At 36.8% G+C, this 26,276-nt stretch overlaps 1 protein-coding gene across 3 annotated transcripts in view; it reads left to right on the plus strand.

The window, feature by feature from the left end:
- The window catches only part of LOC147651925 (uncharacterized), a 137,505-nt gene that overhangs the window by 88,486 nt on the left and 22,743 nt on the right, over positions 1-26,276 (plus strand). The window lies entirely within an intron of this gene.

The raw sequence follows: 26,276 nt of genomic DNA on the forward strand, positions 1-26,276 counted from the left end.
TAAATATAAATATAAATATAAATATAAATATAAATATAAATATAAATATAAATATAAATAATAATATAATTCTTACTGTTCATCTGTGGCTGTATTTTGAATTACGTAGATCATGCATGATAGCTGAAAAAAAATCTCAAAAAAAAATCTCAAAAAAAATTTATTTCAAAACAACTTTTAAACCTATGGTTTTTAGCTGTCAAAATGTTAAAAAATTCAGTCTTAAATATTTTTCTGAAAATTAAAGCTATTATAGCTCGATATTTCTGAAAAATGCTGCAGTTTTCTACATCCCATGAAGAACTGGGATTTGTGGCCTCTGATAAACTTGAGTTATTATTGCTGAGATCCCTGAAGTTTGTTTCAAGTCAAGCTGATGACTGGTAAGAGCAGTGTTTTATGGGAAAAAAAGTTTAACTTTTCTATCTTTTTAAGCCTTCTTTTAATTATTACACACTTCAGTAGACACTTAGCCTGACTAGAAATTACCCTTTTACCCAAAATAAATACGAATATTTACCTAGAGGCTCAGCATTTGCTTCACTGAAAACAACATATTTGTGTCATGTCAGTTCTGGGAAGGAAGCCAGATTAGACATTCCCACCTCTCTCTGCCCCCAGACATTCATTTCAGTGCAGGAGTTCATTGCCTTTTCAATTGCACTGCTACAACAGCTTCTGAGATTAAACTGCAAACCAGTCAACTAAAAGGTTTCTGGTTTTAGAAAAACAACTAAGCAAAAACCTCAACCCTCTATAAAAATATAGTGTCTCTGACCTTAAATAAATAAATCATTTCTACTTTGCAATGTAACTGTACAAACAGCAGTATGTGCAGAACAGAGCAGCAGTGATCAGCAGTGGAGGAAGGCTTCATTAGTTGTAGCTGGTAAGACCACAGGGGGCATTTTTCTGAACTTTGGGGGTTTCTCCTCCAAGTTTATTGCATTATCAAAATCTGAGACCTTCCATGTTGATGAAGAAGAGAATTTAAATTTCATGGCAAAATAATTAGGAATTTTATGTAAACACAAAGAAAAGCTAAATGGACATAAATGTTGCAGTAGGGAGAGTGGAAGCAGCTGAAAGCAGATTCTGGTAGACAAATGAAGGAAATGGGTGGAATTTACTCCCAGATTAGGTGAAACTTTTTGAAAAGGCTACTTATGTAACTCTCAGACATTAAAAGACATTTTCCTAAATTTTATTTCCAAACTTGGATTGACTTATATTCACCTGAAAATTTAAAGCTTCAAAACTGTCATCTTTGTTAGGGAAAATCCAAGAAGTTTAAAATGGCTGAGTTGTTACAACAAAACTAATTTTTTAAATCTGAAAAATGAGTGTTAAGGAAAAATAAAGGCATTCTAAAATAGTTACATCACAAATCTCTTATAATAATTTAGTAGTGTGATTTGTTGTTGCTGACCATACTGTAATTAATTGCTAAAATGCTGTATTTCATTTTCATTTATTTATGGGAGGCCAAGATGTGTGGTAGCAGCTGTTGCTGGGCCTGGCAGCATCCCTGTGCCCTCACTTGTGTCTCCCTTGTCCCTTACACCTTCAGGTTTGTCGTGCCCACTCCTCCATCTCACTTCTCCTCTGCTTGAGAGCAGCTCTGCTCTAGCTGCTCCTCTCCCTGCTCGCCCAGCAGCCCAGAGTACACGGAGAGAAAAGGGTGCTGAGGTGGGGAAGGTAGGGAAGGGAATTCTTGAACAGTAGTAGGAGTCATCATTCAAAGAGGAAGACCTGAGGACTGGCTCCTGGAGGTTGTAGGGACTATTCTGGAAACCCAGGTTTTGTCCAAAATTCACTGTACATTATTTGTAGAACCCAAAGATTCCATTGACTATGAGAAATATTAGATAACCAGAGCTGTTTTTCCTGAACATAGATTACAACCTCATCAGCACAGAGTTTCTCTGTCCAGCTTGTGATTTGATGCTTCCTTTAAAATTCAGTCCAAACTATTTCTTTAGCAGCATCTACATAAAAGAAAAATAGTGTACAATTCGTTCTTTTGAAGAAAAAGTTAATTGTTGTGACTTCTTAAGTTCTGGTCACAGATTTCTACTTAGAATAGAACTCTTTGACGGTGTTTATTGCTGCTGTTTTATTAATCTTTATCTTGTCTAAAAGGGCATTTTAAAAGCATCCTAACTGTTGTAGTTCACATCCAAAGCTGTTATCATTTCACAGCTGCTTTTGTTGTTTTTATAGCCATATGCCACTTGAAGCTTACTTGATCTCCTTAAATGACCTCACTGTAACTCTTATGCAGTCCTGTTTTAAAGAGATTTAGGTGCATACAGTTGGAAACAGGCTTGAACTGGGATTTTCAGAACCATCCAGTAGTCTGACCTGCACCAAAATCACTGATTGTCAGGCTGCTGGTAAATCCCTCTAGATCCCTGACTATCCTTTTAGAAACCCCAGTGACCTTGAGGACAACCCAAGCCCTCATGTTATCCCAGTGAAAGTGAGAACTCCCATGGGGTAAAAGGAGAACTCCCTGCCTGTGGTAGGATACTGGAGAATGGCCTCAAAGCTGGACTTCATAGATGGATTGAAAGATCAGGTGGAATGGAAGTCTTCAAATAGCAAGTGTTTGTACATGCCAACTTGCTTTGACTTGAGTACAGTGGCAATTAAGGAGTTAAACAAGGAGGCAAGGATGAGAGCTGAGACAGTAGCTCATGGCTAAAAGGCTGATCACAAGTTAAACTAGCAAGCTCTGTAAAAGTACTTCTCTGGTAGTTAAAAGTGAGACTCTGTGCAACAGAGTGAAACACCTTGTAACTGAAAAGCAAGCCTGTTATGTAGCTCAAGTTAAAAACGTCTCTGTTTGTGGTGTAAGGACTTGTGCTCCTTTTTGTGACAGCCCTAGAGCTTTAAACTTGATGATCAGAGTTGTAGGGAAATGCTCTCTCACTGACAGACTTTTACTTCTTTAAGGAGGCTTTAAGCTACTTTGGCAAACTGCAATTCACTCATGTTGTTTTGCTTTGCAAAAGCTTCCTTCAGAAAGTTATTCCTTTCCCAGACTTACTCTTCTCACTTGTTTTGGGCTTTTTGGGTTTTTTTTTTAATTCACTTTCAGGCTCACTGCAGTATTTCTCTACTGTAAAATAGTTTTCTCATGCTTTTTATGGCACTAAGTTGTCACTTTGCTGTGCACTGCAGGTAGATTTGGAAAATGTAAGACATGGAGATCTGGATTCAAAAAAGGGATTCACATTCTTCAGTTTCACCTGAGCTGCAGTTTAAGAGTCTCAGATCCACAAAAAATCGCATATAAATTGTTCCTCATTTCTTAAGTGCCTGTTAATCCATAGGTACCTGGTTGTCTTGCCTGTATAATCACTTTAGTGTATGTTCACTGAGCAGTGCAGAGCCCCAGGTCTGTATGGCATCACAGCACAAACCTTGCAGAAACACGGGTATGAACCCAGAAACAATCTGCCTGCATTAGCATTGCCCTGAAACAGAGTGTAAGGTTTCATCAGGGTAAAATATCTGGAATTTTGGGTGCTACTCAGCCTGCAGAGAATTTTGCACATGTATTTTATTATAGCTGATATTAATTTTCAGAATGAAAATTTCCGAATTTTGCATGAGATTCTTGTAAATCTGTAACACATCTGAGGTGTGGCCACTATATCTATTAGCTCAATTCTCTTTTCAAGTTAATCTTGTCTTGCAAGTAATGTGTTTTTTTATACTGTAAGGATTCCCATTTCCTATTTCACAAGCTCTGATTCCTCTGCAAGCAAAATAGATGAACAGCTATAAACATCAGTTCATTGAAAAACTTAAGAATTAATTTTAAACATTTTGAAATAGATTCTTTAAAATATCTGCATTTGTATTCTAGCTGCATCCAATGCCATGAATTATAAATACTCTAAAACTAAGTCATTTACAAACTGTAATTGTTACATCAGAGGCTGAACTAAAATTTTTGTGTTTATATCAAACTCTAAAATACAACAATGTAAGGAAGTTGGCAAAATCAAATGCACACCTGCATTTTTAGATCAGATCTTTATTTGGTAGAAAATTTGCTGTCAGTAGAGCTCCACTGACTTTATTCTGAAGTTCTGTTTCCTTTCTGTTTGTATGTTTAGCTCCTGGTTACTGGCAGTGTCTATTTTTTTGTAGCTCTCAGCTCATAAAAAGAAAATAAAAAGAAAATATTCAGCTTCTAGCAGTCCTACAGAGAACTTTGTTTAATTCCAAAGTAGAAGTTATAAGTATACAGACTTGAAAAGTTCTTGTCCTGTGTTCTTATCTGCCATTTTGAGCAGGGAATTAATACAACACATTTCAAAAATTGTTTCTAGTTCATGTCACAAATGTTTTTTTATCAGATCTGAATACAACCAAGAAATACATTCCACAGAATCCTACATATCTTTGAATATTTATAGACCTTTGAACTTTACACCAAATAGGATATGGTCATAAAAAATTCATAGCATAATTTTCACTCCTACATTTTGCAGCTGAGACTTTCAAAGATGATGGCACTTTGTTCTGGAAGAGGAAAGCTAATACATGTCTAAAAGGCTATGAGATCATGCATGGAGGCAGTAATATATATATGTATTTACATGGGAAAGCTAGTAATATATAAATATTCCTGTTGAGAACTATTCTGAATATGAGAAGTTTTCATGAATTCCTTTAGGGTTGGTCAACATCGTCAGTTTATTTGTAGCCAAACACTGGAATAGATCATGCTACCCGGACATCTGCTGAATAAACTGAGCCATCTGCTTCAAATCTGATGGCACAATGTAGAGCACAATGTTTATAATCTCTACAATTTCAGCACAACTAGTTTCTCATTTCTATAAAAATGGAATTAGAGCAAGTGTGTTTTCATTGCAAGCCTACTTTCCACCCTTCAGCAAGCTTAGCACTCCTGATGGAGAAGAAAACAAAATAGACTTGCCCCTACCAATTGGGCCTGCACGTCCAGGATCTAAGCAGGTTGATGGAGAGGAAACAGGGCTGGGGAGAATGGTCTTTCTCCCTCTCTGGCACAGTTCTCTAACTAGCTCAAGGTGTAATTTTGAAGGGAAAAAATAATTAAAGCGTATATGCAATATTACACTTGACTAGGTATTAGTTTTCCTCCTTCTTCAGCAAATAGTCATGAGGGAGGAATAAATAATCACTCAGCTACTAAGTCCATTATCAGGAAATCAGTCTGCTAAACTGACTTTATTCTGATTAAAGTAATTTCACAGTCAAAGGGAATTTAAATGATATTAGGCAAAAATGCATTTCAAGTTTCTGATAATAACCATTGTGGTCTGGACCAGATCATATTCGTCAGTAAGGTGAAGGATGGCTTGTTAATATATTTCACCTTTTTATTCCTTTTTATTTTCCTCTTTGAACCTGCAATCTACCCATAATGTTAAGGGAAGAATGTGTTTATATCTCAAACTGGTTTAGTAAATTTTAATGTGACGCTGAATCTGTTTCACTTGGAAAGTAAATCCACTTTTATTTTATGCTTACAATAATGGGGTAAGGTTGGGGAGCTCAAGGGATGTTCACTGAGAATGATTTATCCAAATATTGTTGTTATTGAGATAATACATTTTGGGCATTGTGGATAGATTGTTAAGTACACTTGCACTTACTGCCTTAGACAGGCACCATCCTTGCTCACCTCTAGCATAAAAAGCCATTTTCCTCTTCAACCTGTTACCACAGTACCTTTGTGAAAATACCAAGGGGCTTGTATTCTTTTCTGTTTCTCAAGTGTTTTTCCAGGGTGGATTGTGGATCTGCATGGGTGGTGCGCCATAAATTTTGGTCCCTTCTCTGTTTTTCACAGTGTATGATAGATGGATTCCAGGCCTGTTCTGTAGTAAAATATATCAATGGTTCCCTTGAGAATGATATTTAGGATAAGTGTTGCCAAAGTGTAGATTACTGTTCCAGAGCCTTTCCAGCATGGGAAGCCTTTCCTTACCTTCAGGGAGAGCTCTCCTGGAAATGGAATGTCTCTAGGCAGCTGGGGGATGATTCCTCCTGGGTATGGAAGCCCTCTCTGCAACTGTGAGGCAAATGACCCAACAGGTTCTTGATATTTTCACATCTTTGATCATTGGTCTCAATTAATTCAGTGGGCAAAATTACCTAAGCAGAGAGAGACCTGGCTGTCAGCCTTTGTCCATGACTTCCTGTTAGGGCAGTGTGGACCACAGGGAAACTTCAGCCCATCAGTGTGTTAACACTTTTTAAACACATGGAATGTTATTTCAAAACTCTCCTTATTAAAGTTTCACTCCTATCTAGTATATCTAATTAATTTTGATCAGTAAGCTCAATGAGAAGTAATTCCAAATAATCTAGGGTGACTTAGGCCCAAAATTTAGACTGTGTGATAAGATCATGCACTCTTCTGCTATCAGTGTAGCTGTTCCTATGAACAGGGGTTTTTTGTTAATTAAAATTTCTTTCCCTCAAAACAAATTGTGTAATATCCTACCTGATTCCTGGCACAATTATGAAGAATGAAGAATTATGAAGAATTATGAAGAATGAAGCTTTGCATCATCTCTAAGCTATAATCAAGTACCTGAGGACCAAGCTGCTCAGAATTAGGCATCTTTGCTGCAGTACAGTTCTTTGCCTTCTAACCATTGCCTGACTTCAACAGCAGAGACTCTGCATAAGTTTTCTAGGAGAATTATTGGCAGAGAGGGAATAAAACAGTAATGTTGAGTTATAATTAACTGTCATTGAAAACAGCAGATGAAAACCTGGTTTTTGTGATCTTAAATTATTTTTTAACAATAAGCAAGAAACAATGCAGAAAAGCTCTTGAGGAAAGATTCTTGATAGGAAAAAAACTTAAGTTTCACAGTATGAATTTCCCCAAAGTGTATTCTAATAGTCACTGAAACCATTGATGGCTATCAATGATGTATGAGTGTTCTGAAAGACAAAAATTACATCCAACAACAATTAATCCATAGAGTTGTGTGCTGTATTTAGCAATTTATAGGGATTTTTCAGCCTGAAACCTTTTTAAACCTTCTTAAGATATGAGGAATCTGTGATCCATAAAAAGGAAGAACTGAGAAAAACAAGACTGTAGCAATAGGCTTGTATTTTGTATGGAGCATCCAAAATAATCTCAACAGTTCCTGGCATTGATGGCTGAACAAGCAAAAGAGCAATTGGAACGATTTGGTTGATTCATTTTAAATGCTGTCCTAAAGTATGCAACTGTTGTTTCCACAGAAAGAGCAGCGAGTTAGGGAGGAAGATGAAAAAAACTGTAGAAACAGAAAATATTTACAACTTGGATAAAATCAAAATAATGAAGTTGTGTTTAAAAATTACTCTTCCAGAGGGATGCAGAAGAAGATTGGACAGTATCCTTTGAACAGGTGTAGCTTTGCTTATAATCAATTTAGTAAAGAAATTAGCTTGACACATTGAAAGATGTCTGTCAGTCTTCATAGTGAAGCAAGAATAAGCATGAGTGAGAGTGTAAGGTGTTAATGAAGGTGGTTTTATTGTTTGTCAGAGAAATCTCTACATGCCAAATGTGTGCACATTTTTTGTGGCCATTTATAATTCAATAGAAATGATGTTTCAAAATTAGGGTGCAATAGTTTAAAACTGTGGTTGTGAACCTCACATTTTCCTCACTTTAATATACCAGTGTCATCTCAAATTCTTTTGCTGTTTATATTTTTCACATTATTGTTTTGCATTCAGTGATCATTGTCTCTCTTAGATACTGAGTGAACATATCTTTCTGGAGAGTTTTATTTTCTTTCTCTCCACTTGCAAATTATTCTGCATGCCTAGGACAATCTTTTTTAACATTCCACAGTCCAGATGTCACAGATTTCACAATTCCAAAATTCCATGAGGGATCCCTGGTTTTTAAATAAGTGGCAGTGTGGGTGAGGTCAAAGCATGTCAAATGTGGAGCTCAGTCCTCAAGTGCTAGCCAACCAGCTGGCATTTAGGCTGACATTGATCAAAAGACATTACTCCTGATTCTTGAAGTCTGCCAAGATGAAAATATTTCTTTTAATCTGGCTCTGACATGAAGGCGGTTCTCCACATTATTTAGTGCTAGGGTTAAGCCAGATCTCTTTCATGTTACATCCAAGCCAGAGAAAACAGGCTCGCTAAAGCCATCAGAATAATGGGGAGATTTCAAAATTTCCCCTGGGTTTAATAAAATGTGGTAGTTTGGGTGAAATTTTCCTGATAGGCCTTTCTGTTAATGCTTATCTAGATAATGCATCTTCCAAATGTTCTGACCAGAGTGTTTCTGATATTAAGAAGACTTTGTCCTGCAGCTCAACAGATGTTTTTTTTCTGCACCTTTTTTATTATGAGTAGGGTTTAGAATTTCACAGTTACATTGGAGGGTATTTTGTATACTGTATGCACCTAGCTGTGGTTATGTTGAATTCCCCAGGGGAATGGGAGGAGAATAGATTTTTAAAAGACAAGCTTGTTGGAATGAATACAGTTGTTGCTGCTGAATGCCAGCTGAGTTCTAATGGCACAACTGCTTCTTATTCTTCTTATTCTGCCTCATGAACAACATGGGTGTTGAATGCCTGATGGTTGATGCAGCATAGAACAAGTTACTGTCAAAGGAAGGGGTGTATCAAAGTGCTACAGATGTAGATGAAAGGTGTATTTTCAATAGATTCTATGTCTTTAGGAAGCAGAGAGAAAAAGAAAATCTGGAGGATTAGCTAAGCATAATTTCATAGATTTTTAGGTGGCAGTTTAAAGATCACAAACATCTTAGGGCCTGGCCCTCTAGTTAAAGGCTAACTATTAAAGCAGACTTACTTTAGATTCTCTCCAAACTGGAATTTGGCTTGTTTTTTCCAATTTCTACTTCATCTGGGAACAGACAAGAACAACTTTTTTTCAAAACTGTTGCCTATTATTTAAGCTCCAGAACGAAATGTTGCTTGGCAGAATTAAAAGAGAGAAAAAATAAGGTAAATGTTCTGATAATCATCTATGTTGTTCTAGTGAAAGATTTAGGCCAGTACCTCAGTGGAATATTCTACAGGCTCTTTGATATTAATATTAACTTACTTATTTAAACTGCAGTGAAACATATAAATGTGTCCATTCTTTAAGAAAAAGGAAAACAAAAACAAAGTAAAACTACAAATAAAATTGTGGTTTTTCCTTCCAAGACCTTCTGGCAAAAAGTGTATGACCCTTAATGGAGACACCTGACTTAATGATTGCACTTCAGTGAAAAGTATGTCAAACAGACCTACCTTCTCTTTTATTTGCAGGTGCATGAGCTATTACTCTTCCTATTTCCTAGGCATAAAATGAGCTTAACTATTTCAGGAGAATGGGAAGATGTTAGAGGAGCATTGGAATATTAATGTGTATGGATATACATATATGTGTATATACATTTATGTGTATGTACATAAACTCCTTGTCAACAGAACTTAAATTAGAGGTTCCAACAAGTAATAAAAAGTTTCATTCAATATTATTTTTTTTCAAGATACACCCAGGTACAGCTGAATTAAAGTCAAACAAATTGAAAAGCTCTCCAATTTCCATCTATTTTTACTTAGGAGATCCAAAGTTCACTTTCAAGCTTCCTGCTCTCTTGGCATCCATAGAGGACATTGCAGCCATCAGACATCCCTGTAATTCTCTTCAGTATTCCTCTGATTCCTTCCTCACACTGGTTGCTGACATTGATGGAGGGATGTAGTTAGAGGCTGTGGAACAACCACTGTCTTCACTTTAGGCTACCTGTGGATGGAGACTGACAAAGTATATCAGAACTATCCCATCTCAGGGGAGCTTCTGTGACTTTATGGACAAAGTCAGAATTATTTGTGGGTGTACACAGAGAAAATCTTGCATGTCCCCTGTGGTTTATAACTAAGCAAAGGAAATTCTCTAACCATAGGGATATATATATATATATATATATATATATATATATATATATATATATATATATTTTTTTTTTTTTTAAGTGTATAGATAGTGAACAAATTTCCATTTCAAGCTTTGACATCTTACCACAAGTTAAATTCTCTAAAGAAATATGTGACTGTTTAATTTGTGATTTTTCAATTTGTTCTTGCAAACATCCACTGCAATAAAATGTCCTCCATAGTGAATATTTTAATAGTAGTGCATTGCCTCCAGAAAAACAAACAAAAAACCCCAAACAAAAGCAACAAGATATAGGCTCATCCATCTGAAATTGCTTTTTAAGTTTTGCTTTCCCCATAAATAGAGTTTTGAAAAAGGAGATACTAGCACCCATGATAAGTGGCCCATGTATTAAATATGAACTTTGGTTTTACGGTAGAAGTGTTGCCATTTCCCTGTAAGTGGTTCTCCCAAAGAGCTGCCTTACAACTGCGTCTGTTCCCCCATCCCCTGTTGTCAAAATGATAACAAGAAATGCAGCTGAATGACCTGATTTCTTAGGACAAGCTGACCTGTTTCATTGTTCAGTCTTTAGCCATAAGCTTCAAGTGCCAGACCTCTGGGGATCTTTTTGGAAATATGTAGAAACCGCATTCCATAGATGCAGTCAATGTAAGGAGAAGAAATATCACTGAATTGCAGTGTTGTTAATTTAATCCTAAAGAATAAAGGGGTTCTGCTCCCTGCAGTGTTCTGTTTGGCATGGGAGATTTCTGCAGTTATGAAAAAAATTAAACTGGGACAGATCTGCTGATAGATATTGCCTACTTATCTTTTTGGCATTGTCATAACTAAAAAAATAACAGGAAAACCAAAAAAACCACTTTAATATGGAATGATCTGCAACCTCAAAGTAAAGAAAATTCCATTTAAAAAAAGTCAGTAAATTGGGTAAATATCATTGACTTCATGAGAACTCAGCAATGGACTTCCAAAAGATTAATTTTATACTGGGAAATTTTTGATGTCCTTTATTCTAGGAAATTGAAAAGATACCAGAGGAATCAGTGGGAAAATTTGAATGTGTTCCTTTATTAAATATCCTAATTTTTTAATTGCTCTTTCAATCCTTGAATAATCTAGGTTCTGCTGTAAAAGTACTCCTTATCCTGTCATCTTTGGTATGCTAATGTTGTCTGAAGCTGTTAGAGATGAACATGTATGAAAATATTTCCATTATGTCATGAAACATCTTTCTAGTCAGTGTGAACCCTGTTTGCCATAACAGGAAATACTATATTGCTGTTAGCTGCTCAGGAGAATGGCACAGAAATACAACAGCAACAAAATTCCCTTAAAAATATGTAAGAAAATATAAAATTTTTCAAAATCTTGGCCAATATTGAAAAATCATAACACTGCTAATGTGGCTCCTGGTTTTCATGCATATATAGGAAGCATTCAGGAGCTGCTTAAAAAAAAATAAAATTAATGTGAGTAGGTAAAAATACTTTTCTAAAGTTGGCTTTGAACTGAGATGTTACCTTCTACAAACAAATGCCCTTTAAGAGCCAAATATTGCTATAAAATCTTGATCCATGATTATGAATGGTTTTCTAAGATTTTCTACAGAGAATACATTGATTATTATGTTCAGTAAGGACTTTGTGTGGCAGGGCTACAGGAAGGATAATTAACATTTAAACCCAACAAATGATATTTTGGTTTTGTGTGCTTTCTCTTTTCAGATTCTTGTTAGATCTGTTGCCCCACAGAGAATTCTACCCACTCCCTCTAAGAGAGATCTCTGGTTTTACAATTTCAGATTACTGTGGAAATTAATTTAGGTGATCCCGTTAGAGATGAGAACAATGACAATATTGGACTGTATAATCAAATTAAATTATTGCTATTACTAATAAACACACATTCAAGTATTTTGTTTCACAATGGATTCACAATAAGCTACGAAGTTAAACATCAAGCAAATCTCTTTGAGCCAATTTCCTTTATTAATGTTTGCTTCTATGCTGATAGAGGTATTCTGTCTATTTTATGTACTTGGATTCATGGGCTGCAAAACCTCACATGTACAGCCAGGTTAACTCAATTGGCAGACAAAAAGTCCTTTGATTTTTGGTCCTGAAAAATGTTATCAACTCACATTTAAAGTGTTGAAATACAAAATGTCAGAAGCATATTGTTTAAATTTCTTTGATGGCATAATCATACAATTTCTGGAGTCTCTTTGTTTCAGTCTGTATCTTGGATCTGGGTCCAGGTGCTAACTTGTGCCTTTTGGACACTGTTAGCAGACACTACACTGACAGTTAACAATTCCTCCTTATTCAATGATACAACAAAACTGTGTTTGTATGGATCCAAACATAGTTTGTTAAAGTTAAAAAAAAAAAAAGTTAACAAATAGTTAAAAAATATATTTTGTTAAAGTTAAAGCAGAGTGACTGCTTTAACTTGTAGAAGAGCAAAAGCTGAAAACAACATGGGACTGATTTTCAGCATCACCAAAGAGAAATTTTAAAAAATAATGTAATTTTATTCCACAGAAATCAGTGGCAACACTAGCAGGATGGTGTTTGTGGAGATCTCCTGCCAAAAGTTAATGTACTGAGGTGTCCTGCAGTTGCACTGACTACCTGCTGGCAGTGCAAAAATTGTAGTGTAAAATGTCACAAAATCAGAACTCTGCAGGTTGTGTTCTCCCATGTCCAGAGAATGATCAAGTATCACCTGCCATGTAAGAGGGGAATTAATCTTTTAAAGGTGCCAGTGCAGTCATTGCCTCTTTTAAAAGACTAATTCCCCTCTTATGTGCATGTTTTACACATGCAATTGGCTGAACAATGCAAAAGCCTGCACTGGATATAAATTCATAACTTGGAGAGCTGAATTCAGTCAATTAGTATGTGCCTTGCTAACTTTTTTTTATTATTATTTTTTTTATTTTTTTATTTGTGAAAATTTGAGAATGTGTGGGAAATGTGGGGGAACAGACAAGTTATTATCTGGTCAGCAGACCCTAGGTCATTCCTGGCCTGGGTGAAAACAAAAAGTAGCTGATAGCCACCCACTTAGCAGCTTCCAGCATCACACCTACCTGCAAGTAGCACTACTTCCATTGCTCTAAGGCAATTTAAATATTTATATGATAATGATTTCTGTCCTCCATCAAAAGCCAAGAAATGAGCTCAGGGTGAGTTGCCAGTCTGGGAATGGAGAGGAGTGCAGAACATGAGGCAGAAGGAGAGGAAAGGGAGCAGAAGCATGAAAGATTTTGGTGCAGCTCCTGAGCAACCCTCAAACTCAGCCAGAACAAAACCCCACGTTTCTGTCTTGACAGTCTGCCTTGTTAGAAATAGCTGAAAGTGTGTGGTAGATGTGTATGAAAAACACAAATAATTTTTGCAATAGAGCAGATGGCTAATGCCTCAGTCAGTTCTCAATTTGTTGTGCAGCATTTTAGTATTAATAAGTATTTTGGAGAAGAGGTGAAGTACAGATCCTGACACCATAAGTTTCCACAGTGGGTTTTGCAAAATTAAGAGTGTTAGCCCAAGTGGAAAAGCTTTACTAAATATGAATGAAACAAAAATAATGTATTATCAGACAAGCAGCTGTGCTACTTTCAGCATGAGTGTTTCATAGTCTGTGTATAAATATCAAATTTTACTGTCTCTCAGAATTAAAATGATATAATTCACAGCATCTAGAGGCCTTTTTTTCCCAGAGAAGACACTCAAAATCTGAAAGTCTTTAATCTTCTATACAGCTAAATCCCTAGATTTTTATTTTTATATTTGTTTTTTTTCTTGATGTTTCTGTTAATTTTAAGGGAATTCTGGATTCACCTCTACATTCCCAGGGTGTTAACACAGGGTTTTTTTAAATACTATCCTACTACTACATTGAGCAAGTGACCGAGTTTCCTGACTAGGAGTTATGTCAATCAACTTGAAATGTGCATTACAAATTAGTAAATGAATGCAAATTCATTCAGTGTTGGATGATGTTTCTTGTCAGATTAACTTGTGCACCTCCCCAGTTGCAGTGGTTCATGAGAGTTGCACCTCTTATGCTTTATTCCTTGGGTTTGTTATTAGTGCTTCTTATGGCTCTGTAACGTGTAAGATATCAGTCCCTCGATACCCAAGTCCTGTTCCTTGGTAAGTAATGAAAGAAATTTTTAATTCAGTGCATTTTCAAGAAAATAACTGTTTAAGCACTACAGTGACTTCTACCTGTTTAAGTACATTGCTTTGACCACAGAAAGATCATTCCAATCCCACTGGACATGTAAGTCTACACTCAGATTTACACTCCCAGGGTGAGTCCTTCATCCATTTAGGCTCCTGCAGGAAACTATCAGCACACATCGAATTTTGATAAAGTTTTATGAAATTCTTAATGATACCACAATCACAAAAATAATATTGACTGTATAATACTATTTTCCAAATAAATTTGGTATATATTATTTTGTATCTTCCTATATACTTCCTTAATTTGCTTTCGAGCAACATGTTTTATCTTTCCCTTTATCGTTTACCTAGACAAATATTTCACATAAGCAGTAAATTTGTTATCTATTTTATTATGTTTCTAATATATACAGATAATATAATAGATCTTCTCTGAATTACCTTCTATCCAATGAACCAATTAGATATTGCAGCCTTTAGACATATATGAATCCACAGGTCATTCAGTATTAATCATCTGCATGTTTAGAGGCAACTTGTAACATTTTAAAGCAGCCCACTGCTTTAAGGTATAAAATTATTCTTTCCTATATACCTGCCTGACCTCAGTATATCATGTGATTTCATTTTTTTCTTATGTATGTCTTATGACATTTCTCTTATGTCTATGAACTTAGTAATTACTGTGTTGCTGTATAAGACTTTGTAGTGTTTGAATTTTCCAGTCCCTGTCCCTTTTGTATGCTGAGATGGGAGTGACAGCAAAGGTCTGGGGGTGATGATGAAACAGAATTAGCCAGGATGGCATTGGATCTTGTGGGGATCATCACAAATACACCCACTCTGTTTCTACCTGAATTTCAACATTTCTGTTTTACCTGACATTTCTGCCTGGGTTTTACTGAGCCTGGGTTTTTTTGAGAACATTTTTGGAATCCATGACCTCAGATTTTAATTTCATCTTTCCCCAAAATTTAAGCCTGACATCTTGGTTCCAGCCTGTTGCTCTTGGAAAGTTCAATCCTGCTTTGGGCTTAAAGGCTGATTCTTATATTTGGAAATACAGAGTCAGTAATAACTTGATAGAGTAGGAAATAGTCTTATTAGCAGTGTCTTGTTCTAGCAAACCACACTCCAGTGATCTAACGTTAGGCCAGCTGTTAATAATTTTACAAGCAGAGCGTGAAATAGTAGTTTGATACCTGGCTAAGGGGGAGCTACAGCACCACACATGAACATTTAAATGTAGTACCCACAGTGAGCAGATATTAATGCTATTTCAAGGAGTGTCAGTGAAGAGTCTTTGATATTGTGATCGGGATACTTTCTATTACATCCATAGTGACAGCTCCAATTGACAGGATTAAAAAGGCAAAATTAAAAAAGGAATTATTTCATGCCCTCAAGTACAGATAAGAATGGTTACATCTCTGCTACGTGTCTTGGCTTGACAGTGGATTTTTTTCTTCTGGCTTTTCATACCCTGCGCAATTCTTAAATTCTCTGTGTCATTTCACTTAGTCTCCTCTCTTATATTCTCTCCCTTTCTGCCACATCTTTTTATTCTCCTTACCCTACCTCTCAAAACCTCCATTGTTTCTAAATGTCTCCTTTGTAACTTTTATGTATTTTATAGTTCAGAATTATTTTTTGTCCTCATGAATTCTTTTCTAATTCCTGTCCCATACTTCAAGGCATTCATCTATCAGATTACAGTGAGAGATGGCGATAGCTTTTGGCCTTGTCACCACCGTGGTTCCTGCCACTCACCTCCAGATTTTGTGGTGCTTCTTTTGGCCAGAAAGTAGCTCCAGCAAAAGACATTAGATCATGTTGACCTTTCTGATCTTGGATCAGCTTCAGCAGATACTAGTAGGTATCAAGACACCAACAAAGGCAATTTTTAAACTGATGATTGTAGAACATGTGATTGAAGATTTGGTTATGATACTAAGAGCCCTAAGACACTAAAACTCCTGTTACAAAAGGAATTTTTGTCCTTCCAGTGCCTTGAAGTCACAACCTCAGTCCCCACAGATGTTCAGTTTGGATCATCTTTGTCATGAAGAAGTGCTGGAGGGAGTTGTAAGGATTTTTTTTGTGAAGAAATCTGACTCATTGGTACCAAATGGCCTGAATTTTTTCTATCTGGTCATGCATCTGTCTGTAGAAAAAGCTTGCAGGATGCATCTTAAGGGATGGACCTTACAGGTAGCTGGCTGTTTGAGTTATTTTCTGTAAGCTGATTAGTTTTATGATACTGGTATTTGATTTACTTTAATTGCAGTTATTGGGTAAATTAATTTTGCTAGAGGGATTAGTGGATCCCTTCAGAGACATTTATTATTTTATATCACAATAGACTATTTTACATTTATTTTCATTTCTATTTGTAAGGAAATCAGTAAACTGATTTTATTATAAATAGAAGCAAATAACTGATTATTAGATAGTAATCAATTATTAAAAAATAAAGGTAGCTAATAATTTTTACATTCCTGTCAATGTATAGTGTAAATATTAAGAATAACCTTGAAAAATATCTACATGATTTCACACCTTTGTGGCTCAGTTCTTGGCATAATTTTTGTAAAACTTGCAGATTGAAATTGGTGTTGTCAGAGAGCATCAATGATATTTTTCAGATTAGCCAAAACTTTAACAGTGTTTATATCATTAAATAAGAAGTATGGTACACATTTTAAAATAATAATCTGTCCTGTATTTTTGGTATGCAAGCATCAGGTTAAAAATGAGTCACATGACAACAACTATGGGATGTAAATGCACCTAGGAAACATAACATGTTTTTTTGAATATTCATCAAACAGTGAAAATCTAGTGTAGAGAGAATTCCATTTTTTTTCTTTTTTTTTTCTTGATTGAGGTGGGAATTCTTTCAGACTACATTATAAAACAAAGATGGTTTCTGCTCAATCTGTAGTTGGAGTAACAAGGAGGGGGTTCAGTGCACAGTGACATTTCACCTTGCCATAATTGCTTGCAATTGCTATTGGAAGTTTGACCAACAGGTCAGGTCCTATAATATCCTACTTCCTTATTCATGAATAAAGCAAAAGGTAAAATATGTAAAACGAGGACAGCTTTTGCATGTGTGACCTAAAGTGAGATATTAAACTAGTCACAAAATAATTACCCCTTGATGTAATAGAATATATAATGTTCTGCTTAGAGCTTGGCTCAATTTCTGACCAAATATGGTTTCATGTGGAAAAAATGAGAAAATATGGGTCAAGTTCAAATTTTCATTCTGAAAAGTTGGGGAAATTTTGTAAAGTGTTTCAAAAGTCTGGAATACTTGAAACCATGGTTAAATATCTGGAAATTAACAATATACTCATTTCAACAAATCCAAGGTTATTTTTTATCAAACACAATGTATTATGTGGGGAAAAAAAGTCAAAGTATTTGAATGGGATTTTGGGTTTAATGGAAATAAATTTTATGCCCCAACATATTAGCTAGTATTTTAAAAACACTCTTTTATGGTATGTATTATAAATATAAATTTATTTTTAAAGCATATAGTGAGCCAAGAAATTCTATGTAAAAAATTTTAAATATAGCCAACAAGTTCAGCCATTTGCTTATGGAAGATGGTCACAGAATTGTCACCATACAAAGGGTATCAATTTTGTTTCTCATCTTTCTTCCAGTGTTCATATCACTGTAAAAGCTAAGCAATATGAGACAAGAGGAAATTATTTACTGACTCTCCAGAAACTGTGATATAATTCAGTTCCTGTATAGGGTTCTGTAAGCCACAGTTCTCAGCAAGCCTGAGACACCTTGGTGAGTTTAGGAGGGTATCAGCGTGTGAGGAGGTCTCCTCACACTGTGCTGCACCAAGCAGCTCCCAAGGACTGGTGCTGTGTCCTTGCAGCATCTCCGTGCCTGTCCACATGCAATCCACTGGGAATCTCTGTACCCCTCTGTAGCCTTGGGGGAAGCACTGGGGTGGAACTGAGGGAGTTCCAGCTGCCCTTTGCCATCTAATTGCACTCCCCTGCTCAAATACATTTCTCTATTAGTGTGGAGGAATTTACACCATTTCAGCTTTCCTGCAATTGTAGAGGGATTTTTAGTGCTCAGGGCTTTTGTTCCAACATCTTATGGCAATTCAGATTTAGGAGGAAGTGTGGAACAGTAGAGCTGTCCCCAGGAACCCCTGTGAGCTGAACTGACCACCTGCATACCTAGTGACTGAATGAAATTAGCTGGATTACAATAGAGAGAATGGGCTGCAAAGATCTTAAGTTGACAAAGGGGTCTGCGAGGAAACATGATAATTTATTTACAGAAGGTTTATTATGATATATTGGTCTCCACTAGGCTTCAACTTGTTTTCAGTTGAAATTTTTCTAAATGCAATTTAAGTAGATTTTCTTCTTTATATATTTTTATTATTTTTTTTTTTTTTTTAAGTTTATGATTTGGTTTGGGGTGGGTTTTGGAGAGATCTTTTTAGATACTGTATTCTTTGTTAGCCTCGCTTTGGGAAAATGTTTCCGCATGGCAGACCTGCTCATTTGCAAGCATTAGCTCTGCTGCATGTCTGTGTTTTACTTTATGCATTATTAAAGATTTCAGTTCAAGAGCCTATGTAATTGGCTTATTTATGCCAAGTCTTCTCTGATTTCTTTGGTTTTATTTATACTCGTTTCTTGTTCCCAAGCATACCTATTCTCTTCTACATAAATATTCTCTATTTTGGAAGGAAAAAAAAAAAAAATACCACTTCTGGGTACAGCAATGAATTAAGTCAATGGGAATTTAGTTTATATATTAATATGTAAGGAAGATTTTAATCCCCTTTTATTATTTCCCTATGGCATGCAGCTTACTCTGCATGGCTTAAATGCTGGGAATACCTTGGAAATGATGGACCAAATGAGCCTGTTTGTCACCTGCTGGTGTATGCATATCACCAAGAATTCATCTGCAAATAAGTAGGTGCAAGGACAAAAACCATCCTTGGCATGACAAAAGAGCACAGATATTGCTCCAACAGCAACTATCATGGAATGGTTTGGGTCACAAGTGACTTTCACAGTCATCTATTCCCAAATCTCCTGCTATGGGCAGGGTCATCTTCAACCTGCCCTTGAACGCTTCCAAGGGTGGGGCATCTGCAGTATCTCTGGACAATCTGTTCCAATGCCTCACCACCCTCATGATGAAGGTTTTCTTCCCAGTATCCAAACTAAACTTGTCCTCTGCCAGTTTAAAGGCATTTCCCCTTGTCCTGTCACTCCATGGCCTTGTCAAAAGTTCCTTTTCAGCCTTCCTGTAGGCAGCCTTTAGTACCTTAGAAAGCTGCCATAAGATCTTCCTGGACCCTTCTCTTTCCAGATCTCAGTAGCCTAAACTCTCAGTCTGTTCTCATAGGAGAGATGCTGCAACCCTGTGATCACCTTTGTGACCTCCTCTGGACTCATTCCAACAGCTCCGTGTGCTTCGTGTGTTGGGAGCCCCAGAGCTGGTGCTGTGCTCCAGGCAGGATCTCATGAGGGTGGAGTAGAGGAGGGGAATCCCCTCCCTCGCCCTGCTGGCCACATGGCTTTTGATGCAGCCCAGGTTGTCTCCAGCCTCTCTCATCCACCAGGACTCCAAGTCCTCCTCCACAGGGCTTCTCCCCCTGCCCAGCCTGGATTGCTCCAACCTGGATACAGGACCTTGCACTTGGGCTCATTGAACTTCATGAGGTTTCCATGAGTCCATTTCTTCAGCCAGGTCCCTCTGGAAGGTGTTGCATGTGTTGCATCCCTCAGGTGTGCCAGCTGAACCACTCAGCTTGATGTACTCAAGCTTCCTTGCTCTGGGTGTAACCATCTAGCCAATTCCTTATCTCTTGAGTAGTCCAGCCAAAAAATCCATGTCTCTCCAATGTGGAGACAAGGATGTCATGTAGTGTGCTGTCAAATACCTTGCACAAGTCTAGGTACATATCAGTCTATCTCTTCTTTCATCCTCCACAATTGTAACCCATAAAAGGCCAAAAAATTTGTCAGGCACTGTTTGCTTGTAGTGAAGCCATGCTGACTTTCATCAATGACCTCCTCCTTAGAACATCTTTCCAGGTGGAAAGTACAGCATGCACCATGGTTTTTCCAGGCACTGAGGTGAGACTGATTAGCCTGTAGTTCCCTGGGTCTTGCTTATTTGGCTTTTTACATATGGGGAGTTATATTTCTCCGTTTGCAGTCAATAGGAAATATTAACATTATTGTTACAAATGTTTGTGTGGGACATTATTTCCAGTCACAATTGCTTTCCAAATTGCAAGTGCATTCAAAGAATGACATTCAGAGGACCAAAGGGTGGTCAAGTAAGCCCTAAAATCTGCCTATACGTTTTTTGTTTTGTCAGAACACGAAATAGATCAAAAGGCTTGTAAATACAAAAAGCCCAGATTATCCTATGCTTTAAGAGGGGATACTTAGCACCAAGAAAATCTTGAAATGGGTATGTGAGGCAGAATGCAGGGTTTATAAACTAATCTCATCAAGACTGTGTATATGTGTCTTTACTTCCTGGCTTGGTTTCCATCACCTCAAGCTACACCCATGTTACCAGGTACTGTAATAGGAGTGGTTTTGTAGAGTGAAATACTTGATGGTGAAACAGTGACATCCACCCACAATATCATTCAAGAGCGAATGCCCATTAGATTAAATGTGTCCAGAGCACACAAGGTTTGCTCCGGTAAAACTGTTTTCAGTTTTATTTCACCTAAAAGGAGTCAAAATTTCTTGTTTCAGAAGAGTTTCTTGATGTGAAGCGAGGCATATTATAGAATAGTGAAAAATTTGCTAATTTGCTTTTAAAAAGTGCACTTTTGAGCTATTAAAATGCTTCTGTAGATACACCATGATGACTTTCTGAAAGGCAACACACATTCGAATTTCCCCTGGAGTCTGTTGCCCTCTGATGCATCACTATCTGCTCCTTGGGACTTCCAGCAAACTCTGCTTCTGCATGTGAGCATCAGGATCCTGTGCTTTGCAATGATCCTGTTCTTTTTTCTGTGCCACCTCTCATAGGCTGTTTTGGCTTTCCAAGTTTGAGCACACTGTTCTTTCCCAGGAAAAGAGCAGTCTTCCTCTCCATTGTTTCACCTGACCCAAATATTCTTTTTAAAGTACATACACAGATTGAGAATAAGCAAATAAAGCAAGTGTTGTCTGTGATAATCTACAGTACAAAGTCTTATCTGAAGACTCAGGTGATTTACCTGTATTGGAACTATGTTATAAATAGCATTAGAAGTAGCATTATCACAGCAGAGGCAGGAGGGCCAGTGGTAATTTTCTGAATTCCAACTCTGTGATGTTGGACCACAAATCCGAATGAAAGAACTACAAAGATTTTCCACATGTTTATCTTTTCCTTTTGAAAAATTGTCAGTTAACTGGATGTGTTTCAACAAATTTGTTGATTGCAATTACTCAGCAAATGTTTGTTGTTAAGATATTTCAGGCAGTGAACTGCTGACAACGTGTTTTCTGTCAGTGGTCCTTTGAGTGCTTGCTATTCATTGTTTATATTTGCAATTTGAATTGTATTGACTGCACACACAATCCCCTGATTGAATATAGTTGTTCATAAGAGCAGGTTTCCACGTCGGCTCTTTCAAATTCCATCTTTTGTGAAAATATTGTTAACTTCATTCACAGCCTTCATTCTCTTTAAACTGAAGCAACTTGGCTGAAGTTCGCACAGAAGTGAATTCTAAACCAAACATATTTAACTACAGCTTAGTCCCTACAGGCAAAGGTTTTGTTTGCTCAGCTCTTCTTTTCAGTGATGTGAACAAGCAGCTCCTATGAAATCTGTGTTGTGTCTTTCTTTGAAGAGGTTAATATGTCATATCACATTTTTCTTAACCAAAGGGTGTTTATATTAATTTTGAAGAAATGTAGAGTTTGATAACAGCCTGTTCTGATTTGGAGGTTCTATTTTTGTTCAGATTAAGACTTTCTACTTGTCTAAAGTGGAAATATGGAAATCATGCACTAAGCACTACAGTCAGAATGGGCAGAATGCACATGCTAAATGACTATTTAAATACTGTATGAATGTGCATATTTTCTACCAAATGTATAGGGGCTTTTTTTTACCAGTCGAGTTCTCAATGACTTGTGGGTAATGAGTTCACAAACAGTTTAAATTCATTGAACTAAGCTACTTTTTGGAAAATAATAATTTTATTTTAAAGCAAGAAGCACTGATTACTCTTACAGTATAAGGAAGAATTATTCTTCTAGAATTTACTTAAGACAGTCCAATTTTGAGAAAACCAGGCATTCCCATATGAAGAATTTTGTGTACCAAAATTTGTGCAAATTTTTTGGAATATCTTTATCAGATTGTTACCATTAAGTGTGGTTTTCTTTAAAATTTGATTTTGCTATTTGAGCTCTCAAGTTTGAAGTTGAGCCACATTCTTGATGTCCCTCCTTGAAAAGAGAGATAGAAATGTGCTCAGATTTCAGAGTAAAAAGAAGTTCCCATGTTACTGCTTAATATCAGATGTTGGGAATTGATGGAGCCTTAAAACCACTTGTGAGGTCCACTTCAAACATACCTTGGGAAGGTAGACTCAGAACTTTCTATAGAAAATGTTTCACAGCAACCTCTTTTCATTCTTTTATCAGGGTTTCAACTGATAAATATCTAAAAGCATTCTGTGTTCTTTCCGGTTTCTTCTTTCCTCACTGGAGAAATCCATAATTCTTTCTGTCCCATAACTGATAATTAAGTGGAAATATAATATTTCCCACTTCCTCCATTTACGAGATGTATCTTCCTTTATTTTGTTCTCAAGTCATCAAGAATTAACATTTTTTGCACAAAACAATGAGCCCTAAAAAGCATCTGATCCAAATAGAAATAGGAGGAATTGCAACACAGAGTCAGGGTCTGCCTTAAAGAAAAAGATGGTAGTTGGTTTTGGCTTTTTCTTTTTTTAAACCAAAGTTAATTTTTCTAGTACCTCGTGTTAATTTTTATTTCAGATACTTTTAGAAAAATATTGCATATATAATTCTGCATATTTTCAGTAAATAGCCTTATCAACTAATTTATAAGGGAGCTGTAATCTTAAATTTACAAACATATTTGCTAAATTTCTCAGCTTTTTAGCTGTATTAGCTAAAGAAAATGCTGTATTGAGCGATGTCCTATAACTGTAGAGAGGACATTAGAAATCAATAGCAAAACAGACTACAAATTAAGTAATGTGGTTAAGCACAGCTGAATGATGCCATTTTAGAAGCTGATTAGAAACAAATATTCCAATTGCTCTGGATCCTGTGTCTGTTATAAAGGATGCTCAGTTTGTTTGTGAGGCAGGCCTGGCTCCTGGGCTGCAGAGTGTGCTGTGTCCCAAGAGGGACAAAAGAGAGGACCACTGGTGACACACAAGCTGGAGTAAGGAGCTGCAATAAGATACTGCATGCAAACAACATTAAAAGTGGTTAAGAGAATCAAGTTCCCCGCTATTCAGATCAACTGGGCTAAAGATGCATAAGGAAACACTACTAAGATGTAAAGGGGATGATCAAATAGGATTACTCGATTCTGCTGTGAGTAAATTACTTAAACTACTAACCCTAGATGATCAGGCAACAAAGAAATGAGGTGACCATTGTAGACTATCCAAAACAGTTTTGTTTGAAGTACATAATTATCATAAACTCTCAGCAATATTTGCAATATAGGAGCAACCTCTATTTGACACAGAAAACACTTTCTAATTAGCAAGAATTTGGCATGCAAGTAACAGGTCATGATGAAGGTTGGGTTGGGTTGGGTTGTGGGGTGTTTGACTTGTTTGCTTAGGTTATTTTTTTTAAAGGCTCTATTGTCTAAAATTTATAACCACAACAATCTTGCTGATGCTAGGAATCCTTCTGCAGTCAGTAGAATTACTTAGGATTAAATATATATATATATATATTCTAAGTAGGAGGAAGGATTAATCAGATCCACCAGGTACACATAATAGTTAAAATAAACACTTCCTCTGACAGTGGTTTCAGATAACCAGATGTTTATTTTTATTAGGATCACCATCTTCTTTAAAGAATTGAATGCTTCTTTTTCTTTGGCCTCACTGCCAGGAGTTAACTTTCAGGGAGTGCATACCCTCCCTCATTCTTTCCTGCTGGAAGAACAGGAGTATCAGATTAAACCCTACTTTGATTTACAAACGTGAAATAGGCAAGAGAAGAGATTCTCACTCTTTTGCAGCTCCTGTTTACATCTGTGTCAATGAACAAGAGAGATAAAATGTCAATATGCCCTTAAGGATTTTTTTCCTGATTTCCATTGCATAATGATTAATTTAGCTCTCTGCATGAGTCTAAATACACTGGAGTTAAATTAAAAGACCAATCCTGGAAATGTGGTGAGGCACCAATATTATCATGGTAATACTAATTTTGCCCTCCTCTTTTTCTAGTTTGTGTAGAAGTTTTCCAGGACTTTGAAACACAGAAGGACCTTGACTCTGCCTTTTAAGAAAAGTGTCCTAACTACATTGAACTTCATTATTTTTTTAAGGTTCTGAAGTGAGCAATCCTTTACCTGTACCTTGCTTACCCAGATTAAGGTCTTGATGAGAATCAGTATCGTAGACATAGAGGGTTTATCTCACAGTCTTACATTTCAGACATAATCCAGTATTAATATGAATATCTCTATCTCTGAATTTCCACTGAGTCATGCATTAATTTTTCTAGCTGTTTTCTGTCCATGTCATACCACTGGGATAATAAAATACCTATTTTGAGTCAGTCCCTTAAACTGAAATAAACTGGTGTACTCTGCTGCAATAGGACAGTTTCCCACTTGCGTTTTGACTACATATTTCTCATGAGTAACAGCAAAAAAGCAAAAGGAAAGAATGCTATTTTTGCTTTATAAAGCATCTCGAATTTTTAAATTTTTATTTAGTTCTTCTACTTCACTATATTTCCTATACTTAAAAAACCTGAACCTTTACAATCTATGAGTAGCAATAAAACCTTTGAGAAATGTTTCTAATAAAAGAACAGTAGCCTGTGAAATGTGCTGCTGTGGTGTGCAGTAAGTATAGTGGTTCACCTTGAACACTTCTTTTATTGAATACTTTGGGGCAAGGATGTCTGATTGTGTGTAAAAGCTTCTCATGTGTGGTATGGAGACCTTGTGTGCTCTTTCCTTCCTGCCCTTTTCCTCCTCCTCTTTTTATTCAAGGATGCAGCTGCCAGACACAGAGCCGTGCTCCGGTACAGCCTTCCCAGGAGGCCTTGTGAAATCAACTTGCTCACTGAGTGCCAGCATGCCTTTTGTTCCTTCGAAGGCAGAGCTAGGAGCCTGCTTCCTCTGCCAAGAATGCAGGCAGGCTACATTGAAAAAAAAAAAATAAAAAAATCCCTCAATTTTATTCACTGCACTGTTTCATCTTTTTAAGTAGCTGGCATCTGCAGCTGGTTGTGGCAGGGAAAACCTACAAACATCGCACTTGATGTTAATAAATGTGTTTGCCATTAAGTGGCTGTTGTAATGCTTTGCTTGTTTGCCTTTCTGTGTGCACTTTCATCCTTCACTGTAACACTGCTGCTGCCTTGTAATTTGTCTCAGACATTTACATTGCTGGTTGCAGGTATACAAACCTCTTAGATCAAGTAACTGCTCAGACACTTGATAAAAGGATCCGTTTAGCGTCTTTCCTATTCTGTCTGCCAAATCCAAGCATAGCCTTGATGCATGGAATACAAACTGCCTCATAGTCACAGACCACATTTCACTTCTCCTTGACTCCTGACTGAATGGTACAAACCCTTAAGGAGTTTATGTGAGATCTTTAGTGCAGCCGCTGATTTTAGCAGAGTCTAACAAAGTCTCCTGTGACAGCTTTCTATCTCTCCAGAACAGCTGGAGCAGCTATTCCTAGAATCCTCTGAGTGAAGTCCATATTTCAAATAACTGAAAGAGGATCATATAACAGCACTCTCGGTGGGATGGCAGCCATTATCTCCTCTGGAGCATGCCTGCTGTAGAGAGAGCAGGCATCTCAAAACAACACATCTGCAGCTCTGTCAGCTGTTGGGG

This window comes from Cyanistes caeruleus, chromosome 8 (genome assembly GCF_971803275.1).
Source record: "Cyanistes caeruleus chromosome 8, bCyaCae1.hap1.1, whole genome shotgun sequence".
Taxonomy (NCBI): domain Eukaryota; kingdom Metazoa; phylum Chordata; class Aves; order Passeriformes; family Paridae; genus Cyanistes; species Cyanistes caeruleus.